Source organism: Schistocerca nitens, chromosome 1 (assembly GCF_023898315.1).
Source record: "Schistocerca nitens isolate TAMUIC-IGC-003100 chromosome 1, iqSchNite1.1, whole genome shotgun sequence".
Taxonomy (NCBI): Eukaryota; Metazoa; Arthropoda; class Insecta; order Orthoptera; family Acrididae; genus Schistocerca; species Schistocerca nitens.
Window position 1 is genome coordinate 250,075,807 of NC_064614.1, and position 19,522 is coordinate 250,095,328.

A 19,522-nucleotide genomic window follows, 5' to 3' on the forward strand; every position below is an offset into this window, starting at 1 on the left:
CCATACAGTCCAGATTTAGCACCGTCTGACTTCAATCTGTTCCCGATAATGAAAGACGATCTGTGGGGACATCATTATGCTTCTGATGAAGACGTTGAGAGAACTGTGAGACTCTGGTTGCTTAAACAGAGTGACGGCTTCAGAAAACTTGTTCATCGTTGGCAAAAATGTATCCAATTGGCTGGTGATTATGTGGAAAAGTGAATACTAATAATTAAAGATCACATTCTAAGGACTATTTCTGCGTTTGAGTTATTAAAGTATTACCATCCAAACCCAATTAACGAAGGTGGAGGCATTACTTTTCATTAAACCCTCGTACATCGAGAGCATACCGTTATTTCGTTGGCTATGGTTATCCGCTATGCCTAATATTACTGGAACCGTAGCATATATATTCATTAACAAACTCGAAACAAAATTCTTCAGCTCAGAACAACCCTTTATAAAAAACGTAATTTGCTATTATCGCTATGTCGGTGGCACATTGCAACTCAGACAAGGATGTGATACCGACATACAAACAGTATACCAGGAATACAATAAATAACATCCTAAAACGAATTCACTATATAGCTGGAAAAAAATCAAAAAGCTTTCTGTATTTCACAATAACAAACAACAAATACAAACACACATTTGAAATCTACAGAAAACCAACCACTGCATATGAATAATTAACCATACAACTTCACAACCAAAATCTCACAAATTTTCATTCTTTCATTCCACGAGTAACAGAGCCCTAAATCTGCCACGCAACGGGAGGCCATACATAAAGAAATAACTACACTAAAATACATCGCTTATAAGAATCAGATAAAATAAAGGCCCTGCTACAAATATAAAGGTGAAACTAACGTTCGGAACAAAAATTAATATTAGCAAAAAACTATGTTCAGGAAAAGCTGTACTCTTGAAACATTTGAACTCAGGAATCTACAAAACTAACTGCAATAACTTCACAAAACTTTATGTAGGACAGAGGGAAGAAATTTCTTCGTCAGATTCAGAGAATATACGAGAGAAAAAAATAACGACTAATCGACGTTCTTACACGTCTCAAAAATGAAAAACATGAAGTTTACAACATTGAAAACGCACTACAAATCCCGCACAAAATCCCAAAAGATCCAGTCATGAATATTTTCGAGGAATTTGAAATATACATATACACCAAGGATTATCCCAATGATATATTAAATGAACAGATCTATTTCAAGTGCACAGTTTTTAAAAATTGTATTGAAATTTTATATAGGGATAACAGATAACCAAGCCTCCAGAGATTACAAACGCATGACCCACAAGAAAATAAATGTCATTGAGTAAAAAGCTTGCTGTCAAACGTGAATTTCTACGGCTGTCAGACAATAAAAAAGTATTATAATATACTGAAACAACAAATTAGCGAACAACTTTAAAAGGTTACTGAATAAAATATTACATCCAACAACTACAGACAGAAGTAAAAGTTTACTGAAAGTAGACATATCTCGTCAGGACGAAAGCACAATAACCAACTTAAAAAAAACCTTTATAAATTATATATTATGTGAGTTACAAATAAATGCGATTGTTTGCATATGTACTGATGAAGACAATAAAGCCGAAATAAGCTTTTATAGTAAAATAAATTATCAGGCAGCATATTATCTAACATTCTCTGCGTAATGTCCCACTGTGTGATAATGTATGCTGCAGATCCTACAATAATGAAACTACCAACTTGTTTCACTGCTGATATTATATTCAAAATTTTTTGAGAAGGTGATATATTCCAGAGTAGTATCTCACGTTAGCAGCAATAATATCCTCAGCAAATAGCAGTTTCATTTCCAGAAGTGTTGCTCTACTGAGAATGCCATTTACATATCACTCACCAGACAAGCATCAAATGATAAGATAGCGCTATTCTGCTATTCTGCGACCTATCTGAGACATTTGACTGTGTGAATCATAGCACACTCCTAGATAAATTGAAGTTTAATGTTATTGATGGTATAGCCAACCAGTGGATAATGTCACATCTAACCAAAAGAATGCACTTAGTAATTCAGCTAATATAGACTGGGGATATAATTCTGACTGGGAAGAAATCACACATGGAGCACCCAGAAATCAATCTTATATCCACTATTATTCCTCATACATGGAAAAGACCTTCCATCTAATTTACAACAAGCAAGATTAGTTCTTATATATATATATATATATATATATATATATATATATATATATATATATATATAGAGAGAGAGAGAGAGAGAGAGAGAGAGAGGGGGGGGGGGGGAGAGGGGAGAGAGAGAGAGAATCAGAATAAATGGTAAACAACGATCTTAAAAGTATCATTGACTGGTTTTCTGTGAATAGTCTCACCCTCAGTTTTAGAAAGACACAACATATTCAGTTCTGCACATCTATGGGTACTACACAGTGATAAGTGTAACACATGAGGAGGAAACAGTAAATTGTGTGGAAACTTCAAAATTCTTGGGTATCCATACTGATGAGAATTTGAAGTGGGAAAAGCAAATTTTGGAACTCATAAAACAACTTAGCTGAGTCACATTTGCACTTAGAATCATAACAAACCTTGGGGAGAGACAAATCAGTAACTTGACATATTCTGCATATTTTCATTCAATAATGTCATATGGTATAATGTTCTGGAGTAACCCATCTTTAAGAAAGAAAGTGTTTGTTGCTTAAAAACGTGCTTTAAGAATAACATGTGGTGCTCACTCACGATCATCTTGAAGACATCTGTCTAAGGAGTTGGGCATTCTGACTACTGCTTCACATTATATTTATTCCCTCAAGAAGGTTGTTGTAAAAAATGCACTGCAGTTCAAAAGGAACACTAATGTACATAATTACAGTACCAGAAGAAAATGACATTCACTACTCCACACTGAGGTTGTACATGGCACAAAAGGGGGTGGACAATGCTGCAACAAAAATGATTGATCACTTACCCAATGATATAAAATGTCTGACAGACAGCAGAGTAAAATTTAAAAACAAACTGAGAAAGTTTCTCCTTGACAATTCCTATTCTGTAAAACAATTTCTGTTATGCTGATGAGTAAAAGGTGCTGGGTAGGAATTACTACTAACTCATAAATGTGTATCTGTATTAAAAAAACTTATAAATGTTCAGAATGCAACCATATGTACGAATTACTCTCCGATGTGAATATAAAATGACTCATTCCAGATAATTAAGATTTATTGTGCAAAGTAATCCACGGAACATGAACCTAAGTAACTAACTTTATTTGGGTCGGTAGAAAAATACGACTACGGACAGAAAAAAATACCTTGTAGCACACACCATGACGTGGCTTGAGGGATACAGATGTATAAATACTTGTAGATGTAAATGAGTAAAACTTCCGTTGAGTGCTTTTGGTAAAGTAAATCGCTTTCAAAAGTAAAAGACTATGCCTGAAAAGAAAAAGCTTACGGTCAATGTACGTCACCAGTTTCGACTTACTTCAGTATTCAGAGTGTAAAAGCTATGTATACGTATTTGTAGAATTTTTAAGAGGAGATACAAAAAGAGATACTTCCGTAATGTGACACAAATGTCACAGGTGCACCGTTTCCCCGCGAGGCTCCTTGAATGATTTGACCTTTGACTCTCCTTGGGCCACAGTTGTTTTGGCCATCTCAAGTGCAACACATTAAGAGTGGAATCCCATCTGCATCTCAGCTCCTGACAGAAAGGGTAAATTTTCATTACTGCTAGCGATGCCCATATCCCTGAATAAAAAAGCTACATTCTTCTTTTTCTTGTGTCTTTGTCCCGCATCGGCGCAGATTCAGCATTGTTATTAACGGATTTGGCACTGTTAATTTAAGGGTTGGCGGGATGCCACCCTGCCGCCACCCCGTCCCCACTCCCTCCCGGGATGGAATACGTGTACCCTCATCTATCTGCGTGTGGTGTTATTCATGTGAAATAGAGTGAAATTTTTTTTCTCGAAATGTTTGCAAATCGTATAACTGAGGCGGGACATGAGGTATCAGCCCGGTAATCACTTAATGGAATGTAAGAGAACTCCTAAATACGACATCCAGCTGATCAAGACATCGACTCGTGTAATTAATCCGCCGGGCGAATTCTACCCGGGGCCATGGCATCTCCCCTTCCCGGAAGCGGCGTTCCACCATGTACGGCTATTCGGGCGGTCTGGATAAACAGTTACATTATTGAAACTTCTTGACAGATTAAAACTGTGTGCCGGACCGAGACTCGATCGGGACCTTTGCCTTTCGCGGGCAAGAGCTCTACCAACTGAGCTACCCAAGCACGACTCACGCCCCGTCCTCACAGCCTTACTTCTGCCAGTACCTCGTCTCCTACCTTCCAAACTTAACAGAAGCTCTCCTGCGGTGAATTGGTAGCGCACTTGCCCGCGAAAGGCAAAGGTCCCGAGTTCGAGTCTGGGTCCGGCACACAGTTTTAATCTGCCAGGAAGTTTCATATCAGCGCACACTCCGCTGCAGAGTGAAAATCTCATTCTGGAAACATCCCCCAGGCTGTGGCTAAGTCATGTCTCCGCAATATCCTTTCTTTCAGGAGTGCTAGTTCTGCAAGGTTCGCAGGAGAGCTTCTGTTAAGTTTGGAAGGTAGGAGACGAGGTACTGGCAGAAGTAAGGCTGTGAGGACGGGGCGTGAGTCGTGCTTGGGTAGCTCAGTTGGTAGAGCACTTGCCCGCAAAAGGCAAAGGTCCCGAGTTCGAGTCTCGGTCCGGCACACAGTTTTAATCTGCCAGGAAGTTTCATATCAGCGCACACTCCGCTGCAGAGTGAAAATCTCATTCTAGTTACATTATTATTCTGTATCTTATGGTCCGTTTACGTGATAGTTTCTTGATGGTTGATTACATTCCAGCGGTGTTAGCTGAATGCCATCTTATTTATCGGGAAGCATGATGCAAGAGTTGAGCATCAAGTCCCCTCTGTGAAATAGGATCCTTTAGACCAGACTGACGGGAAATAAATAGACTTTACAGTGTTCAGTCTGTTCAGTTTCAGGAAGCTGTGTTACACCGATGTGAGGACCACAAGCACACGATCCATAGACGTAGGACTAAATACTCGTACTTCCAACGCCAATGTGTGGAACGTCCTGTACGAGACGGTATTCATCTCTTTAAATACCAGAAGGTACAAAACCTGTCAGCTGATGACTTTCCACAGCGCGTGGAATTCTACCAATCATATATACACCAAATTGCAAACATCCCTGACTTCCAAACGTGTTTTCTGTGTACTGACAAGGCTTTCATCACAAAGGAAGTCTCACAAAAGAAGGAATAGTCAGTAGCCACAATAACCACTTCTGGGGCTTGGAAATCCTAGGACAACTGTGTATCACTATAAACAGAGTTTTACCATAAATATGTGGGCTGATATTGTTCACGACCATCTGACTGGGCAGTATTTTCGGCCTAAAAGTTTCGATGGAGAAAATTACCGTGTCTTTCTCCGTGGAGAAATACCGAAAATGTTGGAGAATGTCCCGCTATCAGTCAGGCAACGACTATGGCTCCGGCATGATGGGGCCCCAACACACTTCCTTTTATGGCAGAGATCATTTAGACAGTGTTTTGCCCAATTTGTTAGATTGGGAGAAGTGGGCCAGTACCGTGGTCACTACGTTCTCCCTTCGTCACTGCCATGGATTTCTTTTTGTGGGAGAGATGATGCGGCTGGCGTACGAAACACACCGACAGACACTCCAGAAAATATCGTTTCCTGTTTTGTCTGAAGCTGCAGTCATTATTCGTGAATCTGTAGGTTGTTTTGAGCACGTCAACCAATCACTAGTAAACCCTCGATTCTTTATACACTTTATGATCAAAAGTATCCGGACACCTGGCTGTAAATTACTTACAAATTCATGGCGCCCTCCATCGGTAATGGAGGAATTCAATATGGTGTTGGCCCACCCTTAGCCTTGATGACAGCTTCCACTCTCTCAGGCATACGTTCAATCAGGTGCTGGAAGGTTTCTTAGGGAACGGCAGCCCATTCTTCACGGATTGCTGCACTGAGGAGAGGTATCGATGTCGCTCGGTGAGATCTGGCACGAAGTCGACGTTCCAAAACATCCCAACGGTGTTCTATAGGATTCAGGTCAGGACTATGTACAGGCCAGTCCATTACAGGGTCGTTATTGTCGTTAACCACCCCGCCACAGGCCGTGCATTATGAATAGGTGCTCGATCGTGCTGAAAGATGCAGTCGCCATCCCCGTATTGCTCTTCAACAGTGGGAAGCAAGAAGGTGCTTAAAACATTAATGTAGGCCTGTGCTGTGATAGTGCCTCGCAAAATAACAAGGTGTGCAATCTCCCTCCATGTAAAACACGACCACACCGTAACACCACCGCCTCCCAATTTTACTGTTGGCACTACACACGCTGGCAAATGACGTTCACCGGCCATTCGCCATACCCACACGCTGACATCGGATCACCACATTGTGAACCGTGATTCGTCACTCCACACATCGTTTTTCCACTGTTCTATCGTCCAGTGTTTACGCTCCTTAAACCAAACGAGTCGTCGTTTGGCATTTACCACCGTGGTGTGTGGCTTATGAGCAGCAGCTCGACCATGAAATCCAAGTTCACCTAACTGTCATAGTACTTGCAGTGGATCCTGATGCAGTTTGGAATTCCTGTATGATGGTCTGGATAGATGCCTGCCTATTAACACATTACACCCTCTTCAATTGTCGGAGGTCTGTCAGTCAACAGACGAGGTCGACCTGTATGCTTTTGTGCTGTACGTGTCCCTACACGTTTCCACTTCACTATCACATCGGAAACAGCAGACGTAGGGATGTTTAGGAGTGAGGAAATCTCGCTTACAGACGAATGACACGAGTGGCACCCAATCACCGGACCACGTTCGAAGTCCGTGAGTTCCGCGGAGCGCCCCATTCTGGTCTCTCGCGATGTCTAATGACTACTGAGGTCGCTGATATGGAGTACCTGGCAGTAGGTGGCAGCACAATGCACCTAATATGAATAACGTATGTTTTTGGGTGTGGCCGGATACTTTTGATCACATAGAGTATAATCGAACTTACACCTATAAAACAGCTACAAACGACTGCTTACTTTAGAAATCAATTAATGTGGTAAATATTTGACGTTACTTATGTAAGAGAAAAAGTTCAGACAACGGTTGAAATTATTTCCAAAATTTGTGGGAAGTCGTTAAGTGCTCTGATTATGAAACATATATTGACTATGGTCTGCACTTTTACGCTCTATTTCAAGCAAAAGCTATTTTTTTACACATCGACATTTATGTTGTCATATCTCCTGTACTACCTATCGGAGATTGATATAATTTTGCAAGTATATTCAGTGATATATGGAGATGCTATCTGCAAAGTGTGCTGCGAATGGAGTTACAAGAAGGAATTAATAAATTAAAACGCCATGTTTGGTGCTTAAATTTCACTGCATTCAATTTTAAGCAGAAGCTAGTTTTTCACGCATCTTACTGTTTATGACGTCATATCTCGTTAACAATGGCTTGTACAGTGATATAATTTTGTAGATACATTCAGCGGTGTGGCTACGTCTGCAAAACGTGTCGCGAACAGAGTCGGTAGTAAAGAAGTAATAAATCAAGCCTGATGTTGAGTTTTGTTGTCCGCCATCTTAAGCAGAAGCTGGTTTTTCACGCATCTAAATGTCTATGACGTCGTATCTATTGAATTATGTGTCTTATAATGACATAATTTCGTGGGTACAATCAGTGGTATATAGATACTCTTTGCAAACTATTTTACGAATAGAATCGGTAGTAAAGAAGTAATAAAGTAAAACGACATGTCTTTTATGAAGTTTTACTGCATGTAGAGCGAAAATGTAGTAAGGAATAAAGTTTTAATTTCTTTTATCATTTTGTGGACGAATGTCAGTAAGAAAAACTTTCTTACAGATTTGAAGTTAGTTATGATGTTTGTTGGAAGTCGCTAAATGCTCTCATTCTCAATTACAAGTTGAATGAAGTCAGCGTCTTTGCGGGTCGTCAGTTACTCTGCCTCATATCGAACATAAACTTCCTAATTGTAATATGTAAGATTATACCTCTTAATGGGTAGATTATGACAACAGTTTAAATGTTTAAACTCAGTCAATAATTACGCGTAAGAGTGATAAGCAAGTTTTTTTTTTTTTTTTTTTTTTTTTTTTTTTTTCCCTGAGAGCCGTTACAGAACGGTACCTGGTACCGAGTTCCGGGTTCTGGGACAGCCAGTCGCTTAGTAAGAGGACGTACTGAAAAGTAATACCTCCGAATGCTTTATTCTGTCCTCAATATTAGTTGGGATATTACATGTCATGCATATTACTAGCTGGATTTTCCAGCTTCGCTGATGCAACTTGCAATCCTTTGCCTCTACAGAGCTCCGAATTATTGTGCGTAGCACGGCAGTACGTAACGGAACTGCAAGCGGCATTCAATAAGTAATGCTACATTTTCTTCTCTGAAAGCTTGTTAGTTTTATTCAGGATTCCAATACACCGTATTATTGTTCACTCTTTTGGCTACAAAACCCCATTTTTCAACCTAATCTCTGTTCGATACGACGGCCTTACGGCACTTTACTGGGAGAGTTTATATGCCCGCATGGTACCATTCTATTGGTCAAGGTCGGAGCGAACGTCTTGCTACGTGAACATCCTCCCCATCCACTTACTGCTTCCCACGGAGTGCACCCTACGTTGGGTCAAACAGATGGAAGTGGAAAGGTTCAAAACCCGGGCTGTACGGTGGATCAGGTACCATAGTCGAGTAAAGTTTAGTGAGGTCTTCTTGGGTGCGCAGACTTGTGTGAGGCCTTGCATTTTCATGGAGAGAAAGAGAAGTTCGCTCGTATTTTTGTGCACGTCCCATCATAGCATGAGTCAGAGCGGCCGGCCAGGTTTGTGCGACCTTGCGATGATGACATACTGCTCGCCCAACGATACACCGTTTTTTTCACTACCAGTCTTCGCAGATATTCTGGAAACGCTTGTAAACATCTGCCATGCTATGGTTCTCCGCCAAAAGGAACTCAGTGACAGCTCTCTGCTTGAACTCACCTCCGTTTCAGACGCCATTTTGAAGACTACATACAACACTGCCACCTATCGGAACTTCATGAAACTATAGGCACTAAAGTGAGAGTATTCCACGATGCTCCACAACAAATTTAGCATATTTTTCAACCGATATTAGCTGAGAAAGAAACGTGTTGTATTACTTGAACGCCTCTCGCATCTCAGTGCGTGAGAAACAGCGTGCTGTAATCGAATTTCTAAGCAGAAAACGTGTCTCCAATTGAAATCCATGGAAGAAGCAAAGCTGAGTACGATGACTGTACCGGCATCAGTGAGAAATTGGGTTGTTAGCGCTCAATGAAGGAACGGTGGTGCTAACTTCAACATGTGTGACTGAACTCGGATTGGATGGCCGCGTACGGCAATCGTCGAGACTCATCGGAATCGGGTTGATGAACTCAGAGAAAAATTGTCGGACAACACAGACAAGTGAGTGTGGCATGTCACGAGAGCTGGTATAGGTCATCATTACAGAACTGCAGTACAGACACAGTGTGAACGGCGGGTGCCTCGAATGCTCACACCAGACACGAAACAGAGGAGATCTGGTATCTATCAACAATTTCTTTTGCGCTTTGAACGTGGGGGCAGTGTGTGTGTGTGAGGGGAAGGGGGGGAGGTGGGGGGAGGGGGGTGATTATTTCCTTAACAACATTGTGACGGGTGATGAAAGCTGAGTTCACCATTTTGACCCTGAAAACAAGAGAGCACCAATGGAGTTCTGCCACAAAGAAACACTGGCGCCAATAAACTCAATACCGTGCTGTCGGCAGGCGAACTCAACCTCACAGCGCTCTGGGATGATCAAGTTGCGGTACATTAGAAATTCGTGCCTAAAGCAAGGTACTGCGAAACCCCCAGAAAACTGAAAGCATGAATTCGAAGAGTTTGTCAACATATGGAATACCCTCTCGTTTAGTATGACAATGCCAAAACAAACACGAGCGCCTCGACGTCTGCAACAATCCGGTGCCCTGGGTTCACTGTCAAAGATCATCTCGACTTGGCCGCATCCGATTTTCATCTGTTTCCAAAACATAAAATACACCTCCAAGGATTCCACTTTGATAGTTTTTGTTTTAGAGCGGAGAAACAACAACGGTCATAATCGACGTTGAGTGTGATGAAGCCGCGCAAACAAAGGTGAGATTGTGGCTCCATCAACGAAGTCAAACATTCTGTATGACGGTTATCACCTAAAAGGTCTCTCGTTGGGAAAAATACGTTCGTCGCCAGTGTGACTTGAGATTTGTGGAAGCGAATGAGCAGGAGGTTCGCAGGGCAATATACATGCTAAAGATGAAATTTTCATCTGGATGGGATGGCGTATCCAGTGCTATTACTAAAGCGTGCTTAAAAGAAATCTCTAAACCTCTTACTCACCTGATTAATTACAGCGTTAGAGAAAACATGTATCCAACGGTTCTAAAAATGAGTGTAGTGAAACCAGTGTATAAAAAGGGAAGTAAGGAAGATGTCTCCAACTATAGACCAATATCATTAATTCCCACTTTTAGTAAGATATTCGAAAGCATTATCCTTTCTCAGCTAAGTGCCTATTTCACTAAACATAAACTGCTTGTAGATTCGCAGTACGCTTCAGAAAAGAGCTAAGTACAACCACAGCAGCTACACAGTTCATGCATGAAGTTTACTGTCTGTTGGACCAGAAGATGCAGACTGCAGGTATATTTTTGGACCTGACAAGAGCATTTGATACGGTAAACCATAGGGTACTTCTCAAAAAGCTAAAATCTTATAGTATTGGGCTCTGGCTCTGAGCACTATGGGACTCAACTGTTGTGGTCATAAGTCCCCTAGAACTTAGAACTACTTAAACCTAACTAACCTAAGGACAGCACACAACACCCAGCCATCACGAGGCAGAGAAAATCCCTGACCCCGCCGGGAATCGAACCCGGGAACCCGTGCGTGGGAAGCGAGAACGCTACCGCACGACCACGAGATGCGGGCTTATAGTATTGGGGATCAAGCCATGAATCTTCTAACCACATAGTCCGCAGCTCGTGGTCGTGCGGTAGCGTTCTCGCTTCCCAAGCCCGGGTTACCGGGTTCGATTCCCGGCGGGGTCAGGAATTTTCTCTGCCTCGTGATGACTGGGTGTTGTGTGCTGTCCTTAGGTTAGTTAGGTTTAAGTAGTTCTAAGTTCTAGGGGACTGATGACCATAGATGTTAAGTCCCATAGTGCTCAGAGCCATTTTCTAACCACATACCTGCTGAATCGTAAGCAAAGCACTAAATTGTCATACAAACTACATAATAAAATCATGAACTCCCAGTCCACCAGTGAACCTGTATTACAAGGTGTACCACAGGGCTCAATACTTGGACCCTTTCTCTTCCTTATATATATTGACGACATTGCAAAATCCATTAATTCCCATATTGTAAGGTATGGAGATGAAACGTCAATCTTATTCTATGGGAGTGAATCTAATGAGCTAGAATCTCTTGCTACTAGTGGTGTAACAGAAGTTACAAAATACTTCAATGGTCAGGGACTCAAGGTGAATGTCACCAAATCTCAAGTATTGACAATTTAAACAGGCAGTTCTCACCAAAACAATGTGAATAGTGTGTGTAATATCTCTGCAACAGAAAATGGTAACTGTAAATTCCTGGGTGTGTATGTTGATGAAAATTTGCGGTGGACATACCACATTAATTTCGTATGCGGAAAAGTCAGTAGTGCCATATATCTCCTCAGCCAGCTCGCAAAGATAGTTCCTAGTCAAGCACTGAAATTAGTATATTATGGAACACTTTACCCCTTTCTCAATTACGGAATTGAACTATGGGGCTGTGCAGCTGATGTGCATTTAAAAAGAATACTACTACTACAGAAAAGAGCAATAAGACATATACTTGGGATGGGACATAGAGATTCATGTCGTGAAGTGTTTGTGCAGCACAAATATCTGACAATATATTCTCTGTACATCTTCAAAATAGCTGTATTTTTTATAAGTCAACCAAGAGAAGCTATCAAGGGCAGGGATGTACATGATCACAACACTAGAACAAAGTGTAACTATTTCCGTAACGGAACAACGTTAAAAATATCTGATAGAAGTCCATATATCAGTGGTTTTATTTGGTATAACAAGCTACCAAACGCTCTAAGAACATACACGAGAAATGTTTTTAAAACAAAATTAAAATATTTTCTAATAGAAAAATGTTTATACATAAGAAACAACAGCTACAGAATATAGTTATTTTATAAGTGTGAATGTAACCATAGTATTAAGTCTGACGTTTGCAAAAGCCAACATTACGATGGCTCCACACAAAAAAATGTAAATAAATAAATAAAAGGATATAAATATATAGATATGAACAATAGGTATGTACAATATATTAAGTTTATGAATTTTCTCATAATAAATTCAGAGACATTACTTTTTAGCACGCCCATGTAATATACAGTAGATTAGCGCGCAGATGCAAGTAGTGCTTTAATATAAGCGAACAAAATTTTCAGCGGCTGCATTAATCACACGGCAGTCAGAACACCATCTTTGAACATCACTAGAGTCAAAACCTTCATGGATCCCTAGAGCTGCACCTAAGACATGATTATCACATAAAAAGTGTTTCTATTTGTCTTCTCTAAATCCTCGAAAATGTTGTGTACATATTATTTTTACATCTTGTATCCGTGAGCTATATACCGGCTCGTATTGACAGATGTCTTCCCTCTAACGTATCTTTGACTCTGTAACATAGCATCGAGTGCTGCGGCATCTCGCTAGAGAGTGTAGCTTGTCCCACCTGCCTGCTTTTAAAAGGAGCAGCCAAAGAAAACGAGACAGATTGGAAAAAAGTAAACTGTTTACATTTCAAAAGTAATCTCCGTAGCTGTAACTAATTTATCCAACTGTGAGACAATACTGTTTATGCCTTCATGGAAAGACATTTGCGGTTGCCTACGAGACCATGATTGAACCCAGGAGTGCACCTCTTCGTTCGAAGCAAATCGACGGACGCGAATGTCTTTCTCAGGTTTCCAAAATATGTAAATCGCATGGGAAGACGTTGGGACTGTATGGAGAGTGTGCAAAGATTTCCCAGAGGAACTTCTGCAGCTTGGTTAAAATAAAGTTGGCGGAATGTGTGCGAGCTCTATGCTGCAACAGAATGATGCCGTCCGTCAGTATTGTTGGGCTTTTGGACTTGATGGCGCCCTTCAATTTTTGCAGTGTCCACGTACTGCTGTGCGTCTATTGTGGTGTCGTGTTCCAGACGTCAGTGAGCAACAGGTTAACGACCGCCCTTATGTTGCCAAGGTTGTTTCGACTACGTTGCAGAAGTTTCGGCAACGGCTTTGCCGCAGGGGGTACGCCGGTTCCTGTGAGATCACCGAAGTTAAGCGCTGTGGGGCGCGGCCAGCACTTGGATGGGTGACCATCAGGACCACCATGCGCTGTTGCCATTTTTCGGGTTACACTCAGCCTCGTGATCCCAACTGAGGAGCTACTCGACCCAACAGTAGCGGCTCTGGTCAAAGAAAAGCGTCATAACGACCGGAAGAGAGGTGTGCTGATCACACGCCTCTGCTATCTGCATCCTCAGCTGAGGAAGATAGTCCCGATGGGCCACTTGTGGCCTGAAGGGGGAGTGCTTTGTGCTTTAGGATGCAGAAGTTTCGATGGGGAGCCCTTAAACATTCTCCATATAGTTCCAATCTCTACCCAAGCGATTTCCATATTTTTGGAGGTTTGAAAGAAGACATCCGTGGCCGACAATTTGCTTCGAACGAAGAGGAGCACACCCGTGTACAATCATGGTGCCGAAGGCAACCGTAAACATGAAGGCATTGACCTCTTTCCTCACAGTGGGGTAAGTGTATTAACAGTTACAGCGGCTACTTTTGGAATAATGAACAGTTTAGTTACTTTTTTCCCTCTGTCTCATTTTCATCGCCTGTCCCTGACAGAGGTCTGTCCGCTCAAGCTAGCTCTCCGCTGTGTCCTCCGTCGAGAGCCTTGGGGTCTTCCGCTGCCGCTAACGAGTGTACACGAACGTGCGCCAAGGCCCTGCGCCATGGTGTTTACACGAGCGCGTTGTAGCAGGCGCCTTTGAGGAGACAACTGTAGTCCGATAGGTCGGGCTAGTGGCAGACAGAGGTCTGTGGCGCCTAGGGAACTAGCTGTTGGGGGGCTTAGTCCACTGCCCCGACAGCAGAGCACCGAACTCAATCTTTTGAGAAGTCTTGTACAACTCCGGCTCTCAGTTGCCTGTGTACCACAGCGAATGACTTGTAGACATGGTTGATTGCAAGACAAGTTTTATTAACTTTTATGAAACTTACCCAAGTTCCTTTGATTTCAATGTCGTGGCAGTGAGGTCTGCCTCTGGCTCTGTGCTCATGAGTTTGCTTCCCTGGCAGAGCGTTAAAAAGGGCTCGTAAATCACTCTCATTGTGTTTAAGAAGGTTTTTTATATGTGTAGCTGATTGTCCTTTTCTGTCAGCGTTAATTACTACTTGTTGGGTGGCTCTTAAATGTTAACAGTTCCTTCACTTAACATTATGGGATATTTGTTAATGTTCGCTCAGAACTCTGATGATTATTTTGGTTTTATATGTTTGTGTATAAATTCAGTAGTCTGTTTTCATATTTTATTGTAATGTATCTTTTATTCATTTCCGTGTTAATGAGAATTGCCTTTTACATGCTGATGTTACCATGCAACCCCGGTTTACTGCGTCAACTTGTCAAGTTTGTAAAGCGCAGTGCGAGTCCAGTCTTAGTGAAAGAGGCCGGCTCTTGATTGTAAATTGCCTGCTTAACACAAGGTGTTTATGAATTAGTTATACAAAAGTAACCTTTGATTGTGAAATGGGTAAACAGCTTACAGAAATGTTTGATGCAGAACTAAATGCAGCATATCTTTTCAAGTTTTATTCCCACCAGAAACTTAAGTTTCCGACATTCCCATTACGGGGCATGCGCGAAAGAGTTACTCCAATAGTCACCATGGGGTTATAACGATGAAGAGCGTGAGCAGTATTGTTTACGATTTCGTGGATTGAAATATGTTACTACAGTTCAGAGAAAATTTGCAACCCAACATCTCAAAGACATAGTGTTATTGATTGATACAATCGTTTCACCGAAACCGGATGTGTATCACATAGGGCGCCGGGCCTGGATACCAACAGATTCTCATGCAACATATTAACAACTTCGGCAGTGTTACATTCGTCGTCCTGTTAAATCAGCGAGACTGGGTGTTGTGTGCTGTCCTTAGGTTAGTTAGGTTTAAGTAGTTCTAATTTCTAGGGGACTGATGACCATAGCTGTTAAGTCCCATAGTGCTCAGAGCCATTTGAACCATTTGAAATCAGCGAGACGTGCCATCGTAAAATAGAATATGCCTAGTATTCCAGTGTGGAAGTATTGCGGAAACGACAGTCATTCAAACTCTACAAGCTGGAACCGTTGCAAGCTTTAAGAGAATGTGACAAAGAAAAACGAACTGAGTTTTATGTAGAAATGCTTAAAAAATGCAGCCTGAAAGTGATTTTCTTAATAAAACTGTTCAGTGCTGAAGCCACCTTCCATACCTGCAGTAAAGTGAATCGGATTATTATTCGGATATGGGGTGAGCAGAGACCGTTTCACGTAATCCAACACATACGGTTTTTTATTTCTGAGCTGTAAACTGTAGCAGGATTTACAGTCCTTTTTTGCCGAGTCAGTTGAAACTGGCATATCGGGCCTGGACATACTTGAACATTATCTAATGCCTCAATTACAACAGGATATGGGCACAAAATTTATTTTCCAGGAAGATGGGACGCCACCACATTTTCTTCATAGGTACGTGCCGATTTGGATTGGACGTCGTGCAACAATATCCTAGCCACCTAATTTAAGGCCAATGGACTTCTGTGTATGGGGTTATATTAAAGACAGAGATTTTATTCCTCCGCATCCGGAAAACATAGACGAGCTGCGAAAACGGATAACACAATTAGTTCCCACCATACATCAAGATTTCCCTCTTACGATTTGGCAGGAAACTGATTTGCAGATGGGACATTTGTCGTGTTGCTGAAGACAGCCAGAGCGAAAATTTGTAAATAAAACTTGAATATATACTGCACTCGGTGTTGTATAAAACATTTTTGTAAGGTGTTTTCCTTTTTTACGGTTAAAGGTTACTTGCGTGTAACTAATTTATAAAGACTCGTACGTCGTTATAAATTCTTTTGGCGTCGGTTATGCCACGTTATTAGTTTCCTGTATTTATTGTTAAGCCTTATGGCTATAAATTTGTGCTGTAATGGCTGTAAAAATAATTGTTTCGTTGGGATAAATACTTTCTTAGTCTGCTCTTCCACTCCAAGCTCCTCGCTCACAATTTTTCAGTACGTACATTTAATGCGAAAACTATGATCGTCGGATTATTGGCCAAATAAGTAATAACAAAAGAATTTAGGAACATTGATTGGTACTGTACCGACGGGTTCATAGGTAATATATTTACTGTGATAATTCAAATCATTTTGACATCTGTGTCTTCGATGGGAACAGAGGTACAGGGTCTTAAGTTACGGTATCTTCAGCGAAAGAGAGAAAAGCATCCTGTGATCTCACGTCTGCACCGGAAACTCTACAGGACACGGGGTCCATGACGAAATCCATCGCTGTACCGTCTTTTAGACGCACTCCTGCTACAACTTATCTCATGACGTATCTGCGGGTGTGGAGGATGGGCGCTGGTAGTGCTCATCCTGTTACATAACACAATTACTCGTTATGTTTCCTGACGTGGCGAAGAACCATGTACTTCACACGGCATCCTACTGCCGGAGGTTATGTCATAGTGTACCAACACGCGAACTAACGATTATCAACCTAAAAAGAATGGAAGAACTTCACGCATCCTATCTCTTGGTTATATCATTCTGTGGCAGTTGTGCAAAGTACCAATTATATTTCCTTCAGAATATCACCTTAAATCTTAATGAATTACATTGGTGCAACACCTTAGAAGTACTACTAGCTGAGTTTGTAGTGTCTATCTAGCATTTGTTTTCTGAGGACATGGACGCAAGCAACATACTGTTATTGTGAGGCCAATAGCTAATATGGAGGGACAAGAAAAGTCGACAATGTGTGAAAAGCGAGGAGGGTCGTGCTGACAAAGTCCGTAACAGTAATCAATAATTTCGTATTGAATAACGCCAAACCCTGTAGCTTCCTAATATACATGCCAGTACTGACCCTGTGTTGCAGTGAAGACGAGCTGCTATATAGGGCAGCTCTGAAAGAGATTTTTAACTGATGTACGCAGCATCAGTCAACTTCCTTCCACAATAATTCTTGTGTACTGCTTGCAATTCGCTGCTGACAACTGTCTCCATCTCCGTACTCGAGGAATTGTTGCCTGGATAGAACCACTATTACTGTCAGAAATTTTTAAGAGCAATGGAAGTGGGTAGTGCTTTCCTTCCTAAGGCGTAACATTAACAAAGTCGAGGGGGAGATAATCCTTCTGATTGGACTGAAGTAGATTTTACGAATGTAGAGCACCTTTCGCGTTATGGGGAAACTTCCAGTTTAACAGCAAATTAAGAGCTGTACACGTATTGAGATGTGATCAGCATGCGATTCGCAGCAGAATACTATTCGTAGAGACAGTCACTGTCCATAGAAACTGACCATTAATTGTTCCCACCTATTTAAAATACTCGGTGTCTTTATAGACTTCGTAAGCTCTCGTAGCCTCTAATGTACACACATAAAAAGAAGGTTTTGCATCACCCCAGTTCCCAGAACGTTGACTGTGGATATTGTATCATAGACACAGTCCCTTAGACTGTTCAGAGATGCCATTAAACACGCCTAAAGATGTAAACAACAATGCATGAGCAGCGCCTATTAGACGGAGGGGGTCCGACAGCCGATCAGTTCCAGTCATTCCACCAGGAAGGAGGTACACAGCTCGTGTTGTCTGTAGTTCAACCATGCCTAGACGGTCAATACCGCGGTACGATCGTGGTTGTATTGTTACTTCGTGGCAGGAAGGGCTCTCAACAGGGGAGTGTCCAGGCGTCTCGGAGTGAACCAAATCGATGTTATTCGAACATGGAGGAGATACAGAGACGAACTGTCGATGACATGCCTCGCTCAGGCCGCCCAAGGGCTACTACTGCAGTGGATGACCATACCTACGGATTGTGGCTCGGAGGAACCCTGACATCAACGCCACCATGTTGAACAATGCTTTTCGTGCAGCCACAGGACGTCGTGTTACGACTATAACTGTGCGCAATAGGCTGCATTATGCGCAACTTCACTCCCGACGTCCATGGCGAGGTCCATCTTTGCAACCACGACACCATGCAGAGCGGTACAGTTGGACCCAACAACGTGCCGAATGGACAGCTCAGGATTGGCATTAGTTCTCTTCACCGATGACTGTCGCATATGCCTTCAACCAGACAATCGTCGGAGACGTGTCTGGAGGCAACCCGGTCAGGCTGAAAACCTTAGACACACTGTCCAGTGAGTGCAGCAAGGTGGAAGTTCCCTGCTGTTTTGGGGTGGCATTATGTGGGGCCGACGTACGCAGCTGGTGGTCATGGAAGGCGCCACAACGGTTGTACGATACGTGAATGTCATCCTACGACCGATAGTGCAGCCATACCGGCAGCATACTGGCGAGGCATTCGTCTTCATGGACGACAATTCACGCCCCCATCTACACATCTTGTGAATGACTTCCTTCAGGATAACGACATCGCTCGACTAGAGTGGCCAGCATGTTCTCCAGACATGAACCCTATCGAACACGCCTGGGGTGGATTGAAAAGGGCTGTTTATCGACGAAGTGACCCACTATCCACTCTGAGGGATCCAAGCGGAATCGCCGTTGAGGAGTATGACAATCTGACCAACAATGCCTTGATGAACTTGTGGATAGTATACCACGACGAATACAAGCATGCGTCCATGCAAGAGGACGTGCTACTGGGCATTAGAGGTACCGGTGTGTACAGCAATCTGAACCATCACCTCTGAAGGTATCGCTGTATGGTGGTACAACATGCATGCAATGTGTGGTTTTCACGAGCAATAAAAAGGGCGGAAACGATGTTTATGTTGACCTCTATTCCAATCTTCTGTACAAGTTCCGGAACTTTCGGAACCGAGGTGATGCAAACATTTTTGATGTGTGTAGTAGCGCTGCAACAATTACATTAGGAAATGAGATACTGAAAGTATTGGACAAACTTTGTCATTTGGACAGAAAAATTATAGCAGATATAAAAAGAATAGAAAATGGAGATTTGCAAGAGGCACAAAAACGTTTCCAAAAGGGATATTGACGATACAATTTTATATA

The 19,522-nt window shown here is 42.1% G+C and overlaps 1 protein-coding gene and 1 non-coding gene across 2 annotated transcripts in view; both read left to right on the forward strand.

Annotated features, from left to right (window-relative positions):
- The window catches only part of LOC126241266 (uncharacterized), a 362,966-nt gene that overhangs the window by 55,656 nt on the left and 287,788 nt on the right, over positions 1–19,522 (forward strand). The window lies entirely within an intron of this gene.
- On the forward strand, positions 4,692–4,766 carry Trnal-caa (transfer RNA leucine (anticodon CAA)). Its single transcript has one exon. It is a non-coding gene; the product is annotated as a tRNA-Leu (tRNA).